We start from the raw sequence: 26,815 nt of genomic DNA on the forward strand, positions 1-26,815 counted from the left end.
GCAAATGCTCTAAATGAGGTCTCTTGAGAGTAATACTCATTTATGAATTAAGTCATAGAATGCATTATGCTATAGGTGTACATATGTGTGCAGTATTGCAGGATAATATCTTGGAAACTTTCTCGATGGCGGAGTCTGATCACCACTGTCTGGGAAAATGTTAAACACTACGGTGGTGACTGATCATCGCCACGTTTAGTGCTTAATTGTGTGTCTGGATTGTCATAAGGAACATGCTTCTACAATGTGGGAATGGATTGCGTGTACATTCTAGGTCTGCAAGGGGTTGATTAATAAACTTTTGATCACATGCATCATGGCTAGTAATGACAAAATGAAGAATTATAAAATAAGTTATACGTTGGTTAGGTACCGTAAAACTATTAAACAAGGGTTACGCGTGTGTTCAAGACAAAACGATTGCTTACTAAACAAGTTACTAAACAAGTTACACGTTGGTTAGGGGCGACCATTAAAGTAACAAGGGTACGCGTGTGTGCAAGATAACATGATTGCTTATAAGATAAGTTACACGTTGGTTAGGTTAAACTATGGAAGTGGCAAAGGTTACGCGAGTGTGATTGGCAAAGGCCAAATGTGTTTAATTAAGGTTGGGAACAGAGCATTAAAGCTTTGGGTAAGTCTATGAGGAGCATTGCTATTCATTGTAAGCATGTCTTAGTGCAGTAAGGCCTAGGGTAATTTGGTAAGCATGTCGTTGAACAACAAGGTGTGCAGTGTAAATACTGTACATTATTTATGGCATACTATTTTGCCAAGATTGGGTATTGAAGTTTGAGAGTTGTTTTCTGGCACCATAAGTGCAGATTATTCTGCTCATGAGTGAAAGTTAAGGGTATAATATGCACCAGTCTTAAATGGAGCAGTGAGGTAGTCCATTCCTGGCACTGCAGGCGTGGGTTTGGAGCGTTAGTTGTAAGCACAAACATGGGAAGAAGGCAGTTTCCTTTTGTACAAACTTGCACCCTGAGTGTTCCTGCTCCACATGTCTCACCTAAATGAAGTCCCAGGAGGCGGCACTCTACTTCCAGAGTATTTTGTTAGATTGGTGAATTTGTCTCTTGGAAAAAGCTTTTGATGGTGAGATTGCACATGCTGGGTGATGTTTTCCCCATTCTGGACAAGATGGTCACCTTTCTCCTGGTGCTGCTAGATCTCTAGGAAATTTTAAATTCTAAATCGACTAGGGGTGGGAAGACATATTCCCTTCTGGCTTCGATCCTTTTTTGCTGGTTGCTATCAGAAGATTATGGTGGGGAATAGTGAGTCAGTGCCCATTTGCCCTACATTTGATGTTACCTTATGGTCAATCCTGTCACATATGTTAGTCAATCTGTACATAGAGTCATTGTATGACTCAGTATGTGGAAGTTGGTTCCCACATTCTCGAATACGAATTACACCCAGATCTAACCTACGGTGATGCTGAACAATCCAGTGGGCCAACGAAAGATTCAGCGACTTAGCCATATTTTGCTGCTCTGTTAGGGGAGTTTTTCAGATAGAAAATTCGATCCCCAGGTGAAATGCGCAGTTTGTGGGGCTATTTTTGGCCTGGCAGAGGGCCCCACTTCATGGCCGCAGACATTCTGAGGCACATGGAGAGAGAACACGCCATTGAGTAGGGGAGCCCTCAGTGACTAGAATTTAGGGTATTAGTAATTGGTCCTACCATGTGTCCTGAGATTTATTTTCCCAGGTGTGCTGAATCTTCTATGCCTTTGTCTCTGGGAGCTGTGGCTTCATGCAGCATGTGAGAGGAGAGGCTAAGGTGGCACATCTGCAGCAATTCCATGCTGCCACATGAAAGGCCCACCCAAAACACCCAGAGTGAGGCAGTGGCATCTATTCCTGATATGTTGCCCATTCCTGGTTTAAGTCCAACTTTTATTTTCCCAGTTTTATTTACCTTAAACAATAAACAAAAAATATCCCCTAAGAATGTGTTACATTTTCCTGATAGGAAAGTTGCTCCTTGAAAAATTGTTAAGGCTCATAACTTGTAGTGAAGCTACGCCTTGATAAATTGCTAAGGTTCATCCTTTGCAGTGATGCCAATTCTCCAAAAATATGTAAGGGTAGGGTCAGCCCATGTATCAAAGAAGCCCCTTGAAAAATTGTTAAGGGTCATCCCTTGAGGCAAAGACACTGGACGAAACATTTTTAAGGGTGGCAACAAATACCGATTTTTGTAAAAAAAAATATATATGTATATTTTATTTTTTACGGGTTATAAATATTTTATTATTAGCCAATATGTGGACATTGGGTCCGTGTGAGTCCAAGCTCTCCAACATTTTAATTCCCATATTACAAACCATTCACAATGTAATCTATTTTTCTCAATAGTCCATCTCTGTACACACCCCGGATGACAGCTGAAAGCACCCAAATTATCATTTTGCCAAACCAATCAAAATGAAAAGCTAGAATTGGCGTGTAAAAGTGGCATCCGTTTGGGGACGTATGAACCAGCTGCAACTTTCATGCCATGTTCCAAAGATACCAAAGCCAGCGGTTGCACCAGCTTGGATAGCACCAACAGTAATGTTTAGGACTGCTATGTAGTATCTCGAGTGTCCCTTTTCCTAGCGGAGGTCCAAATGACGGACAGGAGTAGGAATGGCTTGTCAAATAGTTAACATCTGCAGCTGCAGACCAGAGCAACATTTCAGCATGGTTTAACCGGCCAACACGGAGTCACCTTCACACTAACCATCAGAGCAACAATTCATTTCAAGTAGCATGTTCAATACACAGGGTAATGCACTAGTGTCTTTACAGTGCCACAGAACCAGAAAATCAATTAAAACAAACAGAAAACAGTACTGGTGGTTCCACAAGAACTGCATCCTTAAAAGAAGTACTAAAAGAAGTACTTACAGTGTATAAAAGTTCACTTGCTTAGGTATTTGATATACAACTTGATTATGGTCTAAACGAAAAATCGAACGGGAATGGCAGTAACAAACAGGGTTCACCACTGAAGTGATGTGACTATAGCAGTCTTTAAATTAGATTTGAAACTTGAGGGGTAAAGTAATTGCAGTCCAAATCAGCTAAATACATAGGTCCAAAATGTGAAGGAATTAATTTTATTGCCACATTCACGCCAAAGCCCATTCATCTCCTTCAGCTTCCCAAAGATTAAGCACATGTTCTGCTCTGCTAGATAATAAAGTGGCAAACACGCTGCACCATCGACATCACAGGACAGTTGCCTATAAAACTAGACTTCTGACGCTGGGCTGCAGCCGCACTCCCTCACAGATCGTCGTTTTCATCTGGCAGCGCAGTGGTTTGGGCGATCTGTAAATCTTGTTCATACTGTGCTGCCAGTGCTGGGTCCATAACAACTTCAGGGGGTGCGAGGGCAGGCATTGCTACAAACTCCAAGATGGGATCACCAATTAGCTTTCTTGCAAGCCACAGGAAGTGTTTTTCAAAGTTGTAATTACTCTTTGCAGAAATATCGTAGTACTGGAGATTCTTCTTCCTGTGAAAGACTATGGATTTCGCCTTCACCGTCCTGTCTTTAATATCCACTTTGTTGCCACAGGGCACAATGGGGATGTTTTCACAGAGATCTCGATGCCAGTTAGGGACATTCTTATATGTGACTCTTGATGTGACGTCAAACATGATTATTTTTTTTTTGGCCTGGATTTAGCAGCCTATTCAGCCATGGTTGCAGGGTGCGCAAGTACACAGAATCCGAGGAACGTTCTTCAGTGGCGATGTGTCCAAGCTGCTGCTTTTATAATGGTGTGTTCTTACTGGCAGCAGTTAGCAGACCAGTGCACCAGTGCAACCTCCCCAGACTGTCAGAGGCGCCCTTGAGATCCGCTCCAGCACTTTTGGATATCAACAGCCACATGGTTCACTGTACCTAAGCTCCCCGGTGCCAGTCATCTACATGCTGGGGCGAGCCGCTGAAGCAATGACGAGCCACTCCTTTTAATGAGTTCTGGTACGTGTGAGCTTGCGCCGGGGGGGGGGAACTGCATGTTTCAGCCCCACCCTGCGCGAGTCTCGCCACTTCCACCCGTCTGCAAGTGCAATATGCTATTTCTACAGCGTAGCTGCACAATGCAGCGCCCCTCTTTCTGGCACCTGCTACATACTTGCCAACCCTACCGATTTAGGCGGTAGGATATCACTTTTTAAGCAGTCCTACCGCGTGCGATTTAGTGGCAACAAACACTGATTATTTTTCAATATTTTTGAAACTTTAAGATCCCTACAGATTTTTGGTCACAGAATGTTGGCATGTATGTTATCAGGGCAGCTCATTTTCCTTTGATCTTAGGGATCTCCTGGTTGCGTCAACATAATCCCAACACCGATTGGAAATCCAACAGTTTGCATTTCAATTCCAATTATTGCCAAACACGTTGTTTCAAGGACACACCTTATCAGAAGGTAAAGATCCATCCCACCTCTCTTCACACGACAATTGGCGTACACTCGCTTGACAAAGTCTTGGAGGATTTTCAATCAGTTTTTGCAGAAGCTGCTCCCATGTCGTTACCTCCTCACAGACCCGAGGACTGCGCCATTGACCTGGCTCCCAATGCTCTCGTACCTTTTGGCAGGATGTTTGCATTATCAAAAACTGAAAAGGAAGTACTATGGAAATATTTGGACGATAACCTGTCTAATGGTCTCATCAGACCTTCAAAGTCCCCGGCAGGTGCTCCATTGTTCTTTATCCCCAAATGGGATTCCAAAGACCTCAGGCCATGCATTGATTATAGGGGACTTAACAAAGTAACTCTCAAGGACAGATACCCCATGCCGCTGATCCCAGACATCTTTGAATCCGTACAAGGAGCAACGGTTTTCTCAAAGTTGGATCTGCGTAACGATTATCATTTACTCAGAGTACGCCCCGGAGATGAATGGAAAACTGCGTTCAGAACACCATTTGGTCTATATGCATTCTACATGATGCCCTTCGGACTAGTGAATGCTCCAGCCATTTTCCAAAGGTTTATCAACCGTGTCTTCTCAGATTTGTTATTTGTGTCTGTTGTCGTTTACCTTGACTACATACTGGTTTTCTCTCAGACCATACCAGAACATCTAATACATCTCAAAGAAGTACTGGAGCGACTCAAAAGGCATAACCTTTAGTCAAAAGGGAAAAGTGTGTTTTTGGAGTTTCTTCTGTACCCTACTTGGGATTTATTCTTTCATCTGAAGGGATCCAAATGGACCAAAAGAAGGTCGATGCCATTCTACAATGGCCAGCTCCTTCGTCTGTTAAGGAAATACAGCGATTCCTGGGCTTGGCAAATTTTTACAGGCGATTTATACCAGGGTTCTCGAACATTGTTCTACCCATCACCAGTTCCCTAAAGAAGTCAGCCAGATCAAAGGAAACCTTTTATCCTTGAGACCGATGCTTCAGCTTCAGCTATAGGAGCGGATTTATTACAGGAACACGACAACACAGAACATCCGATAGTCTATCCGTCAAAAACTCTTACAACAAGTCAACGGAATTATTCTGTCATTGAAAGAGAACTCTTAGCCATGAAAAAGGCTTGCGAAGTTTTGCGAAAATCTTCTACAAGGGAGTTGCCACCCCTTCACAATTTGAACTGATCACAAAAATGTACAGGTGTTACAGTCAATAGATTGCATAAACTCCAGACAAGCAAGATGGGCACATTTCTTTTCACAATACGATTTCCAGATTACTTACATCCCCAGAAGTCAGAATACCTTGGCTGATGCTCTATCCAGAAAGACACTTACCTCCCAGACAGCCTCTTCCTACCCTGAAAGACTGTTCCCAAGGAATCGAATAGTGGCTACCATCACCTCATTTTTTCAAAGGATTAGAGAAGCTGCTTCCTGTCAACAGGAGCCCCATGGCATGACTGAACGAGATGGCCTGTTCTTCAAAGATAAAAAGATATGGGTACCATCCAAGACCCTCCAGAAAGACATCTTGTCTTGGTGCCATGATCACAAAACAGCAGGCCATAGAGGGCAAGCCAGTACCTTAGACTTGATAAGAAGAGCTTTCTATTGGCGGGGTTTGCCTGAGGATGTTAAACGGTATGTCAGAACCTGCAAAATCTGTTGTCAGAGCAAAAACAGTACTAAGAAGCCCCTTGGATTGTTGCAACAAGACACCATTCCTGATCGCCCGTGGAGTCATATATCCACAGATGTCATAGTGGATTTACCACCCTCACAGGGACACACATGTATAATGGTGACTATCGATTCTCTCATCAAGATGGCCCATTTTTCTCTGCTCCCAGGTCTCCCAACTGCTGACAGCATGGCATTGGTTTTCATAAAATATATTTTTAGACTCCATGGTCTCCCAGACAAAATCATATCTGACCGGGGGAGTCAATACGTCTCTAAATTCTGGAAATCGCTTTGTGCTGCTCTTAACATTCAGCGTGCTTTATCGTCTGGATTTCATCCCCACACGAATGGCCAGACGGAACGCTTAAATGCAACCTTGGAACAATACTTACGCAGTTATACGAACTTGGAACAAGACAACTGGGTGGAACTGTTGCCAACGGCAGAATACGCCTATAACAATGCCAGCCATTCAGCAAGTGGGATGTCTCCTTTCTACTGTTCATATGGTTTTCATCCCCGAGCCATTATTCCTCTCTCTCTCTTTCAACCTGCCCTTCCGGCGGTTGCTGAAACACTGTCCAGGATAAAAGATACTCAAGAAAAAGTAAAGGTAAACCTGAATGACAGTTTACAAGTCTATAAGAGACAGGCTGATCGACACCGGCAGGTGGTTCCTGATTGGAACGTGGGCTCTAAAGTGTGCTTATCCACTAAATACCTCCCAAGATGGTCTCATCCGTCTAAACTCTCCCCTCAGTTCATTGGACCTTATCCTATCACTGAGAAAATCAATCCAGTGGCATTCCGTCTAAAATTACCACATGCATTGAGGCGGATCAACCCGGTGTTTCATGCTTCACTTCTTAAGAGTGCCAATCAGTCTCACAAGACTCGATCTTTACCTATTCTTTCTCACTCCCCTTATTCTTCTGAATACAAGCTTTCCCAGTTGTTGGATGCTAGGTATCTCAAAGGGCACCTGGAATACCCGGTCCATTGGAAGGGTTTTTATCATACGGAGGCCTCTTGGGAACCTCGTTCACATATCCATGCCCCAATACTTCTCAGAAAGTTTCATCGATTACATCCCGGTAAACCGGGGGGTCTGTGTCTTGGAAGGGGGCATACTGTCATGCGACGCATTCCTACCTGGCGTCTGTGGCCCCGATTCCACTTACGCACTTCCTAATTCCTGTCACGTCTTTCACGTCACGTCCACTTAACGGTCTAGTCTTTTTCTGTTTAAGTGAACGTGGTGTTATTTAAGCCACACCCTATCTTCCTTCTGTGCGTTGCAACCCTTTCCAGTCAGCTGTGCTTTCTTTTGCTGCCACGGTTTGCTATACGCTGTATTTTGGCTCCGCTGAGCTTTCCTCTCTCTACTCCTCCTTGTCCTTTCGGGTTCCTATTCCCGGGACCTTTCTCTCTCTATTTTTCTTCCTATTCTTTGGTTTATGAACCATCTGGTTTGCTTACAGTTTTTTCCGTTTTTCTGTAGTAGGAGCTATTGAATTTCCTACACTTCCTGTTTCCTGTTATTCCGTCCTCGCTTTCTATTTCTGAGATTTGCTGATTTTTGCTGAGTTCAACTACTATCTCCATCAGGATACCCACCTGCCATTGTGAATTCCCGGGGTTTTTGCCTACACTTGGCTTTTTTCCCCTTTCGGGTCCCTCCCGGGAGGGGGTCCCGGTCAGTGTGTTTCTATCGCTCTCACTGTGGCTTCTTCTCGTGGGAGATATCCTCGACAAAGAAAAAATGAAAAGGACTACAGAGCGCATTGAACTCTCAGATCTATTGAAGAAGACTCTGAATCAACAGGTGAGGAGGTGGAGGAGGGAAGCAGGGATATTGACATCGAGATTGCTGACAACTGTCTGTGGGCTCCGTGATCCGACAAGAAGATCCGATGTGCAGCGCGAGGTCCAGCGGCTTATTCCGACCTCAGAGCGCATTAACAAACTTGGGAACGGCCCAGGCACAATATGAGATGATCGACGGAACGCTAATGGCAAAGTAGCAGAAGATCTGCTACTTTGTATCAGGAGCCAGAGCACCAAAACAACAACAACAAAATGGCGGCGTAACAGAACAAAGGATACTTCGGCGAGCGAACGCTGCAGCCTGGAATGCAGTGGGCTGGATGCCTGACAATTGCTTCATTGTGGAGCCCAAATGAGAACAGAGGAGCGTGCAGCCCTACAATGTATGCCTATAACCCATAACTGGTAGCGCTGGGGGCTTTGTGCGGTGAGACACGGCAGCGCACAGATCAGACGCCAGCCGGAGGATCAGCTGTGCGGAGACAGCAGATTCCTTCCCCTGTGGGGAGGAGCGGGGGGCGCAGGAGCGCAGACATCACAAGCAGGCGCACAAGGCCACTGTGAAGAAGAAAGGTCGAGCCCGGGAGACAAGCCCGAAACTCGATCGGGTGAGTGGGCCCCTCATGCTCACGGAAGTACTGGACAGACCTGAGGGCATCGGATGCTCCGTTTCCTCAGAGATCAGTGCCGAGGTAGTGCGCGAAAGGGGCGGCAGGGAACTGCAAGCTGAAGAGCAGTTGCCAGTAACATTAGCATCGGAACGTAATACTGGAAAGATCTGTACGCACTAAAACGCTGTGGATGATGTACACTATGTAGACATGACGGATGCATGCAAGGCTCACAAATAGACAGCTCTGAGAAGCAAGAACAACTGGGGCAACACACGGATGGCACGAATATAAACCAGAACCATTGTGAAAAGAGGTAGATGCTGAGAGCCAGCATACTTTGCACACCCTGGTGCGCCTAGATCACATGGTGAGGGGTGCCGGAGGAAAGTTTTAACGTGGCCTGCGCATCTAGATATGCATGGGTGCCAGAAGGCCCTGGTGGGAGCCAGAGAGGGCATGCCAGGACACATTACAACAGCTGCATACGTGGGGGGACACAACCCATTCGGTGCAGGGCATAACATGGACTAAGGGTTCCGGTATCCCAAGGAGACAACGCCCTTGCACAGCAATCACCCCCTTGACGCTAAGGAGACCTTGGAGAACAGAAGGCAGAACAGTCACGTGGTACACATACGGTGTGGTGAAATGACGGCAAGAGGGGCCAAGGTGAAGAGCAAACAACCCACGATGTATATCTTTGCTAGGACACAGCAGACTCATACCGTCCCGGTACAAGGCGCAGGTGTAGCGTCCGTGGGGGGGAACCCCAGTAAAAGATGACAACCTGGTCCTTGCGGCCATTTCGGAGTTAAGTGCCTCATGGGGAACGGCAATGGTGGACTAAAGAACGGCCCTAGAAGCCAAAATAGATGCAGTGGGGATAGAAGTCACCCTACTGCGACAGGTTGTCCGGTCACTGGCTGAAAGAACGAGTGGTCTGGAGAGTGAGGTTCAAACCAACACAGAAACCGGGGCAAGTAACACAAAGGAGGTGCACATATTAAAACAACAAGTAGCCAACCTCGAAAGCCGATCAGAGGAGGCTGAGGGCAGAGTCAGACGGAACAACATACGCGTGGTCGGCCTGCCGGAAGGTGAAGAAGGCCAAGACCCAACGGACTATGTGGAAAATATGTTCCTGCAAGAGATAGGGGCCGAACAATTTTCACAAGGAATTACGGTGGAACGGGCGCTCAGGGCCCTGACAAGGAAACCGCGGCCTGGGACGCCCCCGAGAGCGATAATACCGAAGATTTTGAACTATAAAGACCGAGTGAAGATCCTGGAGTACTTTCGTAAAGGAGGAACAATTACAAGAGCAGCTGCTACCATCACAGCGTACCCGGATTATACCCTTCTGGTGCAAAGACAGCATTACAGCTATGGTGCAGTCAAGAGGAGGCTACGCACAGCCGGGATCAAGTATATGCTGCTGTATCCTGCAAAGCTGAAAGTCCTGCATAAAAGCAGGGCCCTTTTTTTTGACACCCGAGGGGAGGCGGCGGTGTGGTTGGACAAAGATGGTGAGCACGCCCGCGAGAATCACGACAAGTGAAAGGGACGCAGTAGGCAGAATGGAAAGGCGGGAGGGAGGGAGTCTGTCATACCGGCAAAAGGTGAGGAAGTATAATGCGGGATGCCTGGACCTGCAGAATTTGTTGGACTGGAATATAGTAAATGCAATGTATAAGTAAATTAGGCAATGCTAAGCGCAGCGACTTTGAAGCTAATTGGAGCAACAGGATACAGACAGCCTATCCCCCAGAAATAGTAGTAGAACAGCCATTAGGGTGGTTCACCCTGTGGGGCCGCGAGTACAGGCTATTGCCAGAAAGGGCTAGATGCAGGGGTGCCTGAGATCCAGGGATGGAGCTGGGCAATAGTTGGGGAGGGTATTTGGGCAACAGTTGGGGAGGGTGTTGTTGGGGAGGGGAAGGGAGGCGGGAGGGCGGAGGGAAGGGGTGTTTGGAGTGTTTATAGTTGTAGGAAGTTTGAATGTGGGAATGAGCCTAGATAGATTGAGACAGAAGTGGGATCTGGATTGCACCTGTGGGAGGGAAAAGGGAACTCTAATGGGCCATGGGGGACCTTAAAATAATCACGTGGAATGTCAGGGGACTTAACAGTTATCTAAAAAGGAATAAGGTCATGCTGTACCTGCGCAGGCAAAAGATAGACATTGCGCTGCTGCAGGAGACACATCTGACACAGGAAAAGATGGAGATCGTGGTGAAAAAAAGGAAAGTGGTTGTAGCGGGCTCGTCATACTCATACTCCGCTTATGCTAGAGGAGTACTCATCTGGGTGGCGCTGCATGTCCCGTTTCAACTAATACAGGAAGTGGCGGGAACGGATGGAAGGATGGTCATATTGAGAGGATTAGTGGAGAATAGGGAGATAAGCATTGTAAATACGTACGCCCCCAGAACACGGCAGCGTATTTCAGAACTTTGTGCACCAACCTTGGTATGTGTATGGGTAGTGCGGTGATCTGGGGTGGGGATTTTAACTGTGTATTAAACCCCAAGGTAGATAGATCAGGTGGCAAAATTGATAGACCGGCCCCAGCGGCTAGAGCACTGCAGACACTGCTAGACGACTTTGGTCTGGCAGATGTTTGGAGAACGAAATACCTCCAAGAGAGGCACTATTCGCATTACTCCGCCCCGCAGCAGCTACATACAAGATTAGACTATATCTTTGCTATGTCGGAGGTACTAACAGAGATTACTCAGGCAGAACATAAAGCGAGAGTCCTCTCGGACCACTCGCCCCTGGTAATCGGGTGGCAATACTGCCCCCCGAGGGCACGGATTCCAACATGGTGCCTACGAGCAGAGGCGCTTAAGGACCCTGTATTTAGGGAGGAAATAAGAGAGGAGATTACAAACTACTTTGAGATGAATACGGGTAGCGTTGACTCAGCAAGTACATTATGGGAAGTCTTTAAGGTAGTGATGCGAGGGGTAGTCATAGCAAAATCAAAAGGCCTACAAGGTGGGGTTTTGGCTGACCTACAGGGAACAGAAAGGGAACTAGAAAAGGCATTAAGGGGCGGAAGTGAAGACATGGAGCTGGTGCTTAAATTACAGCAGAAATGCACGGAACATTGGGAAAGATTGTGAAATCTCAACTACAAAAAGTATATAGAAAGACAGCATGCGGGAGGGGATAAAACAGGACGGCTTTTGGCATGGTTATACAAGAGCGAGACTCCCAGCCCTACGATCAGAACGATAATGATAGAAGATAGTAGTGTAGTGGACACCCAAGTGGGAGTTAATCAGGAGTTTGCAGATTATTTCAAGTTGCTATATGGAGATGAAGAGGGAAGTAGCCACAGGGAGATAACGGAAACATTGGAAGACATAGGACTGCCTATGATAAGTGTTGAGGAGAGAGAGGAGCTGGATGCACCGATTACTCTGGAGGAGTTAGAAGAAGTGGTGAGGCAGCTGCCCACTAGTAAGACCCCTGGGGCGGACGGGCTCCCCAGTGAATTGTATAAAGTATATAAGGAGGAAGTGCTCCCCCCAATGATAGAAATGTTAAATGAAGCGTTCGAGGTGGGACGGTTGCCGGAGTCACTTAGAGAAGCAATCATAATACCGCTTCCCAAACCCAACAAGCCTGGGCATAGCTGTGGCTCTTACAGACCCTTGTCGATTTTGATCCAAGACAGCAAGATATTGACGGCTGTCTTGGCAAACAGATTGCGAAGAGTTATTGGTAAACTTATACACCCCGATCAGACGGGCTATGTCCCGAATAGAAATATAACTCAAAATCATAGATGACTCCAACGGGTAATTGAATGGGGAAGTGAAAATGAGGGCAAAATGGCGATTGTGTCTTTAGACGCGGTAAAGGCTTTCGATTCGGTCAAGTGGCCGTGGCTGTTGGCGGCCCTGGCGGAGTATGGAATGGGGCCTGGATACATAAGGTAGGCGAAGATGCTGTACAGTGAACCGCTGGCTAGAGTTAGAACAGGATCAGTGATATCCGAAAGATGGCAACTTCGCAGAGGCACCAGACAGGGGTGCCCATGGTCCCCAATGCTTTATATACTAGCCCTGGAGCCCCTAGCAATATACCTTAGGCAACAATATGATACTAAAGGTATTGAGGTGGGAAGGGAACGACACCTGATCTCCTTATATGCGGATGATTTGTTGCTGTACTTGAGGCACCCGGAGGAAAATCTCCAGTACATCCTGGAGGTGATGGAGAGATATGCGGGACTGTCAGGGATTGCAGTGAACCCCCAGAAATCTAGTATTTTCCCGCTAGACAGTTATAAGGGAACCCCTGTGAGACGGCTACCGGTGTTACAAATACCATGGGCGGTTAGTACTTTCCGGTACCTTGGGATAGACGTGTACCATACTGTTGAAGAGGAATACAAGCACAATACCGAGGTAGCTATTGCGAAAATCGAGAAGTGTATGAAATTATGGGTGAAGTTGCCCCTAGCAATGATGGGACGAGGTACAACGCTGAAGATGGTGGTCCTACCTAGGCTCCTACATTATTTTGGGAATATTCCGTACATGATACCTAAGAAGTTTTTTGCTAAACTGAACAGCATGTGTAGGGATTAACTGTGGCATGGTAACCGATATAGAGTGCGCTATGGAAGTTGCAGAACTTTTATGAAAGAGGGGGGATAAAATTGCCTAATTATAAGGTTTACTATGTAGCGAGCCAGCTGCAATATATTGCCAAATGGCTCTTGGACGAAGTAACCCCTGAATCTAGGTTGTTTGGACAGGATTGTGCCCCATTTTATTTAAAAGAGATGATCTGGCTACCCAAGACAGAAATAAGAGAGCGCCCTAGGATGATGATGCTTGGGTGGAATATGTGGCGCTGGGCATGCCGGATGATGGAGAACCCATTCCCATGCTCCCCGCAGATGCTGCTAGCTGCACTGGCAGGGGGAGATAAGTAGTTAAGGATGATAATTAGGAAGCATTGAGAATCGGTGGGGTTGGTAACGCTTGGAGATGTCTGGCGAGAGGGGACTATTACAGATTTTGAAATGCTGGGAGAAGAAACCGGGCTACACACGGGCCAGTATATCACATACCACAGAATGGTGCAGAGAATCAGGAAGACATGGCCCGAAACAGTATTGGAAGAAGAATCAGATGCTACCATAGATGCAATATATGATATATCGGAGGGGGGGCATGAGATCTCTAGACTGTACGAGATGGTGATGTCTAAGGTCGGGAACGATTTATCACAATTGAGACTAGACTGGGAAGCTGAAGTAGGAGCCCCGATAGAGGATGGGATGTGGGAGCGTGTCCTGGGGTACCACAAGAAGGTGTCAAGAAATGCGAGACTGAAACAGATACAACTGTATATTACACACAGGGCATATATGAAACCTCTGAGGATATCTAGGTTTGAAAACGCTGGATGACAAGCATGTCTCAAATGTGACGAAGAAAAGGCTGACATGGTACACATTTTTTGGTCATGCCCAGTAATTGAGTGTTTCTGGGGGAAGTGGCGCAGAAACTAGCGGAAAAGGGGGTTAGGACCATCATAGATACAGCCTAGGCCTGCTTGCTGGGGGGGGGTTCCCCAGATCGCAGAAACTTAAGCATGTTGGTAAACTGAAAGATCTAGCATATGTGCTTGCAAAAAGAAGGATTGCCATGGGATGGAAGACATGCCACAGGCCACGGGTGGAGGTGTGGTGGAAGGAGTTGCAGAAATGGGCGGAGACAGAAACCATGGTCTGGCAAGAGGCAAGCAATGTAGGTGGAGAGGAGGAGGCTGGAACCCTGATGGCATGGAAATCATTAATAGTGGAATTGTTTGGAACAACGCAAGACCTGACAGAATCCACGGAAAGTGAGACTCCACCACGGGCGGCAGATACAGAGTGTGTGGAATAAATAGGCTCATAAAGGGGGGTTGGATGGGGGGAGCAGTGGCCGAAATAAAGCAATGTATAATTGAACTGTTGATATATGCACTGCGTGTTTGGTTGTATTGTTGTTTGATTGAATAAAGTCAATAAAACAATTTTAAAAAAAACGTATGAACAAAAAAGGGGAGTTTGGGGGGAACCCCCCAAAAAACAAAGAAAGAAAATGTGTTCTTTTTTTTAGTCATTTTAGGTATGTTAAAAATGCATTCTTCGTTTATTCATTCGTTAAAATCACATATAACCCTCCCCTTTGCCTCGGTCTGCACTGTTCGCAATCTGCTCTCGCTGTTCTGTTTGGGTCCTCTCTGCTTCTGCGCACTTATCCCACTCATGTAATCCCTGTGCCCCTCCCTCATTAGTGTCTTTGATGTCCTCGATCATCTTCCACAAGCCTAGGACTTCCTTCCTTCGCTGCAGTTGTTTATCCTTATGTTTCGCTGCCAGAAATGTAGCCATGTGTTCCAAATTCCCCTTATTATGGGTGCCCGGATCTGGCCAGGAGTTACAAATTCCCCCACGTGTTTCTGCCACCCACTGTTTGTGATACTTCTCTATTGTATCTCTGTACAAGAGTAAGGCCTTGTAAATGTACTCTAAGGGCATGTGCTATAAGGCGTGTCTACGCTCCTAATCGCGCGCTGTTCATGCTGCAAATGTCATAGTCAAAAAAATCAATTTGTCGATTCCACTCTCCCCGTCAACCCCTGTCAACCCCAGTTACTTTCATTCTCCTCCCCTTCACACACACCCACTCTCACCCTCTGCATGGTCAAAACACACCAACATTTACACAATGCCCCTCCTCGGGCCTCCACCCTACATAATGAAAGACACAAACACAATAAACTAAAAACTAAAATAACAACCACTACTACTCCCAAGCCCAATAATTATGTGTGGCCCCTATATTTTGTTTCCTTTTCCTCCATTACACAATATCAGTGGTACCACCTTCCCTACACAAATTTTTACTTTCCTTAATATTCTCCTTAAAATATCAATGAGAATAAAAAAAACAATACAATTCACAACCACACCTCATCAACAATCTCATACTCCAGTGCTCACAACCCACACTTTCCCATATAACCTATTTAAGAAAGACATGGTATCAAAGCAAGACATACACAAGTGATCACAGTTCAAGGGCGTTTATTAAACTGTAAAACGGGTGAAATAAACGCCTAATATAAACCTACATCAACGATGGGAGCAAGCTATAACCATCAAATAACAATAATACTGTCCAAGTGGAGTCTAGTCAAATTAAAAGGGCCCAAAACTAAGAAACGTATTGCCAATCCTTACCGCTATGTTACAAAATAAAGTGGGATAATGTTCATAAGAAAAGAAAGAAGTGTTCTCAAAAATGATAAGTCAGGATGTTATAGCCAGGGTCTCCCTTCCCCACGTTTTCTAGCACGCAACAAGGCAGGACTCCTGCTGAGCTCCGCGCACTTCTGGGCTTCTCCAGCATGAGGTTACAGTTCCTTTTCCAGTATCAGCGCCTTCTGTGCTTAAGTCACTTTTCATGCAAAGCCTCTTGCTTCAGAGGGCCCGATAAGCCAAAACAACAAAACAAAAGTTCCTTCAGATAATCTTTACGTGGGGTAATTATGGTTCACCCTTGGATCCCCCTCAGCCGGGCTCCGATCCTTCTCTCAATCATCAGCCTCTCTCAAACACTTGCCAATGTAAACAGAGACTTCCGTAGCGCGATCTCATCTCGCTGGGTCATTCTGTTAATCTATGGCAAGTGCTGGCTTTACAAAATCATAGTTCGCACAGCATTCCCCTAAGCCGAGGTGCAAAATCCAGTTTCATAATTTCTAAATCTCAGTAGTATGCTGGGTCCCTTCCCTTAGCTTTCTCTTGGCATCCCTCCGCCGGGTTCACATTTGCATCAGTTCATGTTTCAACAAAAAATCATTCTAGACCTCTTAGATTCTTCCGTTTACCGAAGTCTGGGTCTCAGCCCCCAGTCAGGCTTTCCCTAAAGCCCCCAGTCAGGCTTTGCACAGTTCATTCACCACAATGTTCTGGGGTATATTAGGGCTTACCCCAATTTGCAGACATCCCTCTGTCGGGTTCACGTGTTGCCTCCACAATGTGTCAAAGACGTTCGACTGTACAAGGGGTTTGGTTTGACCCTTTTATGACTGCTCTGACACCTTACGCCGGCCTCCCCTAAGGCCTCTTGGCACTTGTTGTTTCGCCTGGCTCAGGAGAGGGGCACCAGCCAGAGACCTTCAAATGAGCGGAGACGTGGAGCCAGAACACTATATCTCTTGTGCCAGCTTCTCTTATAAAAGTTCCAAGGGGTCTCCCTCTGCCAAGCTTGCACCTATCTCATAAAGTTCACATGGGACTACGTCTGCCGGGCTCAGACCCTTCCCTCAAGGTTCACAGTCTTCAAAAAGTATGTTTTTTGTACTCCCAGTCCCGGAATGAACTTGTGACAATTTTGCTCCCACTTCACAGCTCCTCAAAACTGCATTCTATATTTTGGGAACTGTAGGAACCACAAGGGGGTTGCTTCACTCAGGTCAGGGTCTTACCTCCTACCCCTCATCTACCTGGGTTCGCCTGCCTGGCCCCAGGGGAGGAGTTCTGCTACAGGTACTGCCAGGCAACCCCATCTGCCCCTGGTCTTGCCTTCTGGAAGTACAGCTCCCCTCCACCCTACAGTCTCCTCTCAAATAGCAGGGCCAGTGTTTGGGCGTGTTCCTCCTCCTCCGGGTCTTCCAGGACTTCTGCAGCTCACTAGGGCTCTCTCCTTCTCTCCGGCATCCCCAACTCGCTCAGTGTGCGCTTTCCAGCCCTGCCATTTATACTTCCTGGTAGGTTTAACTAGAATCAGGTGTGAGTGGTTGGAAGGGAATGCCTTAATCTGCCTGTCCTCATTAGCGGGACTGTCTGCTGTAGAAAGGGGAGAGTCTGTTGTCTGTGTCTGTAGTTCCCTGTTGGTAATCCTTATCCTCCCAATCTCTCTCCTCCTCGTCCCAGTGGATTTAGTGCAAACAGTGTTGAGGGATTATGGGAGTTGTAGTCTTTCTGAAAGATACTGGAAACACCATGTGGGATTCTGTCAGGGTGAAAAGGGTAACTGTAGTGTTGTGTACAAATGAGTTGTTGTAGAGTACGGCGTAACATATGTACGTTCCTTCTCTCAGTTCTCCTATGCTGTATGGTGACTGAGGGAAGGTCTGGTAGGGTGTTGTTAATCCATTGCCCCTCGTGGTGAGTTGCCTGTAGGAAAGTGTCTGTGTTGGGAGGGGGGGTTTGTGTTCCTAAATATCCTACCGTGCAGGATGGGAAAAAGGTGTCACAAGGAAGCGGATACCGCGTCTCAACTGGGGTATTCCCCCGAGCGTAACCCCGAGTTCCATTACCCACGTGATCCTCCCTCACAGGGTTGGGATCTGAGAGCGCCAGCCCTTACCTGAATAGGGGATTCTTGGGGCCTACTTGGGAGACCACCCTTAGGTTGTTAGCCCTTGAAAGGGTATACTCGCATGCGTGTGTTCACCTAAACTCCTCCGTCACGGGGTTCCAACACTGGCTCGGACTCTCTCGGGAGCCGTGCCTCGCTCAGAAGAGCAGACAGGAATTCTGCAAAGACGGCTCCTACAAACCACTTGATATTACCTGTTTTTCGGACTGACTGCTGTAGATGGGCGCGGCCCCTTCAGAGAAGCGGCCTGGAAGACTCTGCACGGCGGTGGCACTGGGATCACGTCGGGGTCACCAATTAAAGGCACACCCCCTGTCTGCTCACACCAGAAAAAATACAACCCGCTAGGGAAAAAGGCCAGATACCCGCTTGCAAGTTCAAGTATTTATTTCCACAAAAATAAGAATGCACCAGAAAAGGACTCTGCTGCGGCAATATCACTAAAAACGTCATTATGTATGATACAACTATAGCATCCAAACTTAATAAGCACTATACACATAGGACATGCTCCATATGGGATGCCAGGCTATTGGTCCATCTTCATCTGTTCATCACTGTCCACGTGGTTGCAGCTGGACTCCTAATATGAGGTGAAGTTGGTAAGCAGTTAATTGGCTACTAATGCTAACAATGTTATTTATTGCTGTAACAACCACCTGGCAGATACATGGATGAAATCGGTAAAAGAGCCCAGGTCCCACTAACTCACATACTTCATTTGTTCCCAGACAGATCAGCAACTTCCAAAGTCCTCCTCCTTAGTTTTAGGCTATTATTTTGATGCTACCCTACACCTCGCTGAACAAATCACGTGACCCATTCCTGAAGGCAAGATTTTATGGTTGCTGGTCTGGGTTTGGGTAGTGCCCTGGCATATACGGATTTTAGGATGAAAGTACTACAACGCTCTATTTCTCGTGTGGGGATTATTGGGGGCAGGAGGACCTGCTATCTGTCCCTTGGGATGGTACTGCTGAGAGGCGCGCTGCTCAATGACGTTGCAGTGAGCATTCTTCCCTGGGCACAAAGGCCTGTAACTTTCTGAACAACGAGGAAGCTTTTGGATCTGTGAAACTCGGGCAGGGTGGGAGTGATGTTCGCGTTCATGCAAGATGGTCTGGTACTAACACATAATGCTGTTCGCCACACTTGGGCCTAACTTCTAAGATGGCTGCTACTTGCCAAGATGGCATTATGCTTGTATCTATCATATAGCTCATAATCAGTGGTCGAAGTGAGCGGGAGCGGTCGGGAGCGGTGCTCCTCTACTTTTCTAAATTACCTTTTACAGCTCCTATACTTTTATTTTGAAAAAGAAACCGTTCTGGAATAGTTTCGTTTTAAAATAAAAGTGTTGGAAGAAGTTGAAACTTGCCCCACTGAACGTTCCCTTAAACAGCAAGTGCAAGTGTTTGGCTGTGTGTATTGTGTGTGGGAGGGGACGTGGTGATGAGGTTTGTGGGTAGCTGGGGCAGGCCAGCATGGAACATAGTTCCACTACTTCTTTTCGTACACTTCCACCACTGCTCATAATGCATGCAGTAAGGTGACGGTGCATCCTTCTTTATGTGCATGCCCCCGGCCCCCTGAGTGGGCTCTGTTAGCGTTTATGTCTCATTCGGTATTGCCTAGGGGGGTGGGAAGACCCTCTCTCCTTCACAACACACACACTTCTAGGTGACCCAGGTGACAGAACTCTGCAAATGTTCTCAAAGAAATTCCTGTCTGTGAAAAGCAGAAGAATGTACATCCTTTGTGCCTGGAGACACTGGACTGACATTTAATTTGATCCAGTATGCCCAGAAAGAGGGGTAATGAGCGCATGAGATGCCATTCCTGTCGGCCTTCCCCTCTTCTTGAAACTCGCTAGGCCTCAATGATTCCAATGACAGAAAGGAGTGCCTAGAAACATACCAAGTGCCTAGTGATATAATTAATATAGCGCCTTGCATATAGGTAAATACTGAAAGCGCTGTACTCAAAAGAGTACTTTACACTCTTGCAATATAACTTGGGCCTTTTAAGAACATTTTCTTCATTTGAACTCTAAAACGCGCACCATGCGTACAGAAGCAAGTACTAGAAAAACAATTCATTTTATTCCTTCCAAAATTGATTTTTTACAGTGGTTTGCAAAGGAAAGCTATGTCTGCTGAACTTTGTCCTTCTACAGAGTGAAAATGACTAGTTAAGTGATAACAAGCAGAACCTAAAATCGTCCATAGAAATCTCTTCAGGGACGTGATAAAGCACATTATCTGTTGGCGTCCATCGCTTAACTGCAGACAGGGTTTGTGTCAGCTGAAATGACATCAGTGATAGAGAATCATGCAACAAAACTTTAAATTGTGTGTATAAATTATAAGGATTATGGGCGTGGCAAAGTGGCCAGGGTGTCAGAACCCTTGCCTCACAGGATTGCATTGGGAATACCAGACACAGACAACTGTCTGTCACTGGCTATTGTTAGAAAAGATTTCTCTGGTGTGATTTTCCCTCCATATTATGGACCCCCCAAACTTTTTGCTTTTGTTTGACTGACCTAACCTGACTTTCTCCAGTGGAGCACAGCCTTCCGCTGCAGTCCCCTAGGCTTTTTTCTCATTTGTTATGGGGAAACTGACACATCCTTCGGACTGTCAGTACTGGGAAAATATGGTTCCCTTAGTCTTTGACTATGTTGCCATTTCTTGGTAACTTTTTATCTGTGTGCTAAGTACCATACTGTACCACGCACAGGGATCTTTTTCATGTTATGGCCCTAGACACCCTCTAATGATTTTTAGTGGCTATACAAGTGTGCCTAGGACGAACTGGTGGCAGCAGTTTATTTTACTGGTATTTTTACTTCTTTTTATCTAACCATACCGTGTTTATCACGTTTGGTCCCTGACGGTGGGCAGTGCCGAAAATGGCTGTGCCCTGTAGTCTTTTTGCTCTGTCCTTTGGTCATCTTGTGCATAGCCTTCACCCAGGTTGAGCTAACTCAGGACTTCCTTATATGGGCATGCAGCCTCCCACAGAAAACGCATCTTTTGAGGGCTCCTGCATGTCACGTGTGCTTTTGCCCAGGAGATGGACTGGGACTGTCTGGTCCCAATCCACACTACTGGTGCCAAGTTGTCTGGTGTGCCTGAATGACTGAGACCACCATGGGCCATGATTGCCCCACACTAGGCGTGCATACAAGAGAGCAGATCTTCCACTGGTTATCCCAGATTTGAGAGTGAAACAAATTGTGGTTAAGAGAAGGGGCCCTGCATCAGTTTCAGGTCAATCTGCTGAAGTTCACTCCGAACTACAGAAGGAGCCAAGTATTCTGAAATGCCGAAGCAGACCCGTGAAACCGCTGGAGACGGACTGGAGGTTTGGCACCCTGAGTCTGCTGCTGTCCCTTTGGCCCACTGCTTTGCTATCGATCCTGAAGGCCTGCAAGGGCGATTCGACTCTTTGGAGTAGTGGGAACAACTACTCTCTGCACCTCCTGATCTCCTGCCAAAAGAGCCTTCTTAGAAGTGTTCCTGGGCTGTCCAGCAAACTGACCAGCTCTATCCCAGGACATTGTATAGGAGTGCCGCCATCCTGAGTTGCGACTCGAGACTTGGGGAATCATTAGCTTGTGGCCCTGGGCCCTCTCCCGCCCAATTTTGTAGTCCTAGCTTTTCTGGGTCATGAACACAGAGAATGTGCCATCTCGCAAGTCTTTGTGATTCCAAAGTCACTACGCTGTGGAGGTGGTCACTGTAGCTGCTTTGCCTATCTGCCCTCCTAGGTCCTAAAGCCTGCTGCATTGGAGTTTTCTTCCTCTCTTCTTCGTGAGCTGAGAAAAGGCTACTGTCCCATCACGCACGAGTGTCCTGTCCTGCAGCCACTGAAAGCCGGATCGCAGAGAAACTGCAGAGCTCAAACCTAAAAGCGACCTCGACTAAACTGGCAAAGTTTGGTCTGACCTGTGCCGAGGGGTGTTGAGTACTTGCTTCACTTATCGTTGACCCCTGGCACCGCCGATACATTTGTACGCACGAGAACCCCTTAAAAGATCCTCACTTGGCTGGGCTAGCCTGCGCTCCCTAGCTATTCCCGAAAAATCAAAAGTTGCTCTACTTGCAAGAGTAGAGCCTCCTCGAATAAAGGGACCTTATTCTTCACCACCTCAAGCCCCTTCCTGACCTGCTACTGCCCCCTGAAGAGGTACCGTTTTCACTCTTGATCACTAGCGCACGTAGTAAATGCACTGCTGTACTTCCGAGAGCAAGGTTCCACACTTCGTAGAGCCGGACTGCTTAAGTTAGGATTTGGATTCTGAAGATTGCCTAATGCAGGTTGTGGATGTGTTTTCCCCCCATCTTGCATTAGGCTAAAAGCAATTGCATATATGTAACTTAGTGATACGCTTGTGTGATAATTGTTTCCTATTACTGTGGTTATTCATGTTTGATTATAAGGCCTATAATAAATGTATATGTATTTTTGATATACACCCGTCTAAGAGTAATCTGTGGCTCTTTAGTGTGTGTGCTCATTGTGGGCTTCCGATCACTCTCACCCGTCCTGAGACTTAGGGGGTCATTACAAGGTAGGAGGTAGCCATGCCGCTAGATTCCTTAACTGTTTGAACCATACATCCCCTTCAACATTTTAAAAAATATTGAACTTTTCAAGCTACAAATAAATAATGCATCAGATGCCTGCCTTACGGTTTGTGAGCGCTATACAAATGTAAAAATAAATAAATAAATGCATATTTGCTTCACTTAATATATATATTAGATGTACTTTTGGCTGGCGTGCTTCTTCCAGAATGTGGCCCTAAATTTGACCCATTGTCCACAATTTGCGTCTATAAATGTAATGTTTACTCCAGTTGTGTTTATTTTTTAACTGACTGTTTAGAATTTGTAACAGTTCCAGGTGATTACCCTAAGAGAAAGTTGGAAACATCTTCAAAACATTTTATAACTAAGGCTGTTTTATTGCCCCACCCCAAAACCTGACTCATCAATGCTATGGTATCCGACAGAAATGCTGCTGTTCTGTAATATTTGGTATCCCATACCGATCCGGTATCCCCTGTCTTCGTCTGTCTTCGTAGATCCCAGACCAAAGTAGGAGAGTTCCGAGCCTCGGTATGGGTACCAAATGTTGCATAACCCCAGCATAACGCCCGAGTTCCATATTGTCCAGTCAGGGGAGTATCCAGCATTGCAAAAGAGGGGGGGGGACAGCCACGGTGAAACTCCTGCTACTTTCCCCTCAAATGCTGTGCAGGCAATTCCAGGTTGTCTCATTCGCGCCCACAAACCAACCACCCCTGTCCCCAATGTACTTTTTTGTAACATTACTAGTGGCATATCACATTTTAACACAACAAAATCAACAAAAACTAAATAAAAAACGACACAATCATTACAGATGCAGGGAACTCATCTATTAGAGCTCTGTGCAGGCGCTCTGGGGCAAAATACATGCACATCTCCTGATTTGCATATGGATTGCACCAACAGAAGTGACTTCACAGAAAGGACATTGCAAGGAGCATCATCAGTCTTTGATACTTGGAGGCGCCATGCAAGTGACTTTAGAATAAATTGTCATAAGTAAGCCAAGTGGCAAATAATTTTGTGATGCAAAATACCTAAAATGCACTGTTATATAAGGAGCAAGTCAGGCTTTTAAAAAAAAAATAACAGCATCATATATTAACGCATAAGCTTTGAAGTGAATCATTTACAGAGCTGCAGATAAGACACAGTCTGATTACATGATCTGCCCAGGATCACACACATTGGTTAAATAGTGAAACCGGGATGTGGACAATTTAAGCAACTGTGCACATCTTCACAGTTTTAGTTCATATAGATATTTATTAAGGTTTCCCTTTGTATTTCACGTGCTTAAATAATACTTTATTTATAGCAATGCCTTGGAAGCAAAGCACATTGCATAACAAACTTGCCTTTAATTATTAACTTTACACTATACATCATACACTATACATCATCATAGAAATATGTTGAGCAATAAGAGGATGGATTTGGTTTTATTCTCCCCATCCTGCATGCAAAGTCACAATAGCATCATGCAGATTAACGTGAGCCTAACAAATGCCCATTGGATAAAGCCATAGTCATTATTTCATAAAGTCGACAGCATTATGCAACCTTCTCACACCTGATCACTCCCTGCCATGCACATTTCTAAAGGGACAAAGGTCCCTGCAAATAGTCCCCCCTCACTCCCATTAGTGCCTAATGGCTCACATTGAAATGCTCTGTTGACACACAGCAACTTGAGAGCCCATCTGCTGCTGCCCTGATCTCCTTGGGACATTGTCCTGGCAGAGGTTTTGGAAAGGGTAAGGTGTCTTGTGCTGAGCAGCAATTACATTTTCCTGCCAGCGGAACACCTTTCTCGTTGGGCACCTTCATTGAGGTGCCGAACGGGAGGGGTGGCCCAATGACGAATGTCCCGGTCAGGCACTAAAAAGAGCCTGTTGGGTGGCAGCTTGCCCCCCACCCTCGGCTCGGTACGCCACTGTTACTTGATCAGTCAGCTGAACTGCATTGAGTTGAATGAAACTTAGTTGGTTATATGGTTATTTGTAGCTTAAAAAATCACAGCTGCCAATACTTGGCGGGTTATATGGTTATTAGTAGCTTAATAAATCACAGCTGCCAACCGTGATATAAATGGGTACATAAACTACCCCTGGAAATTGAAAAAATACTCCGGAATACTATCTCCTTAGGGACATTGACCCGATAGATGGGTTCACTGTAGAGGATGTGGCCTAGCGATGCAATCATCATGGCAGGCACGTAAAACACATACAAATAATAGTTCATTTTACAGGGTTGACAAGAAACGCAGATAAATCACACAATAAACCAGACTGACAATATATATATATATATATTACACATCTCATAGAATAATGGGAGTATTTGTGGTGTTTCCCTTTTAAGAATATGTATTGCCCCTCTAAGGATGTGTCATGACAGCTTCATACCTGACTGGGAAAAGAAGGAGCCTCTGCACGCACGTGCAATACCATGGCGGTAGACTAAATGTAATGGCACTCTGTCTCTGTGTCTTATTGTGCTGGGCCTGCAGGCCTACCCGTGTGATCATAGGCCTGTGGCCCTGCTAGTCTGGGTGCGGTCTGGGTGCCTGCAAACCAGCATGTGTAACCTGGGTGCCACCAGGCCACTGGCCTTCTGTGTGATCGCAGAGCAGCTGCTTGTCCGGGAGCCCACGGCAGCTGCGGTCTTGTCGTGTGACCATGGCGATCAGGGTGATCCCTGCCACATTAATTGTGTGTTGGTGCCCCGAGGACCCCTTGGGCTGGCCCAGAGTCACAGTGCACAGAAATTATGTACTCCCCTCCCCAATTCAAGGGATAGTTCAAGCAGTATTTTGTTAAATGTTAACCCTCGAAATTAAGGGGATACCAAATATTACAACACTATATTAGCTGCAATATTTGGTATCCCCTTCAAAAAAAGGATGAGATGGCTTCCAGAAGCTGTCACAGTGTAGGCCTATGATGTACTCCCCTCCCCAATGCAAGGGATAGTTCAAGCAGTGCTTTGTTAAATGTTACCCCTCAACATCAAGGGGATACCAAATATTACAACCCTATATTAGCCATTATATTTGGTATCCCCTTCAAAAAAGGATGGGATGGCTTCCAGAAGCTGTCACAGAGAAGGCTTATGATGTACTCCCCTCCCCAATGCAAGGGATAGTTCAAGCAGTCCGTTGTTAAATGTTACCCCTCAAAATCAAGGGGATACCAAATATTACAACATTGTATTAGCTGTAATATTTGGTATCCCCTTCAAAAAAAGGATGAGATGGCTTCCAGAAGCTGTCACAGTGTAGGCTTATGATGCACTCCCCTCCCCAATGCAAGGGATAGTTCAAGCAGTGCTTTGTTAAATGTTACCCCTCAACATCAAGGGGATACCAAATATTACAACCCTATATTAGCCATTATATTTGACTGGGAAAAGAAGGAGCCTCTGCACGCACGTGCAATACCATGGCGGTAGACTAAATGTAATGGCACTCTGTCTCTGTCTCTGTGTCTTATTGTGCTGGGCCTGCAGGCCTACCCGTGTGATCATAGGCCTGTGGCCCTGCTAGTCTGGGTGCGGTCTGGGTGCCTGCAAACCAGCATGTGTAACCTGGGTGCCACCAGGCCACTGGCCTTCTGTGTGATCGCAGAGCAGCTGCTTGTCCGGGAGCCCACGGCAGCTGCGGTCTTGTCGTGTGACCATGGCGATCAGGGTGATCCCTGCCACATTAATTGTGTGTTGGTGCCCCGAGGACCCCTTGGGCTGGCCCAGAGTCACAGTGCACAGAAATTATGTACTCCCCTCCCCAATTCAAGGGATAGTTCAAGCAGTATTTTGTTAAATGTTAACCCTCGAAATTAAGGGGATACCAAATATTACAACACTATATTAGCTGCAATATTTGGTATCCCCTTCAAAAAAAGGATGAGATGGCTTCCAGAAGCTGTCACAGTGTAGGCCTATGATGTACTCCCCTCCCCAATGCAAGGGATAGTTCAAGCAGTGCTTTGTTAAATGTTACCCCTCAACATCAAGGGGATACCAAATATTACAACCCTATATTAGCCATTATATTTGGTATCCCCTTCAAAAAAGGATGGGATGGCTTCCAGAAGCTGTCACAGAGAAGGCTTATGATGTACTCCCCTCCCCAATGCAAGGGATAGTTCAAGCAGTCCGTTGTTAAATGTTACCCCTCAAAATCAAGGGGATACCAAATATTACAACATTGTATTAGCTGTAATATTTGGTATCC

At 46.1% G+C, this 26,815-nt stretch overlaps 1 pseudogene; it reads right to left on the reverse strand.

Moving 5' to 3' along the window:
* Positions 1 to 3,154: 3,154 nt before the first annotated feature.
* LOC138511637 (GTP-binding nuclear protein Ran pseudogene) lies at positions 3,155 to 3,663 on the reverse strand (annotated as a pseudogene).
* Between the last annotated feature and the right edge of the window lie 23,152 nt (positions 3,664 to 26,815).

This window comes from Ambystoma mexicanum, chromosome 1p, assembly GCF_040938575.1.
Source record: "Ambystoma mexicanum isolate Mex_15411 chromosome 1p, UKY_AmexF1_1, whole genome shotgun sequence".
Classification (NCBI taxonomy): domain Eukaryota; kingdom Metazoa; phylum Chordata; class Amphibia; order Caudata; family Ambystomatidae; genus Ambystoma; species Ambystoma mexicanum.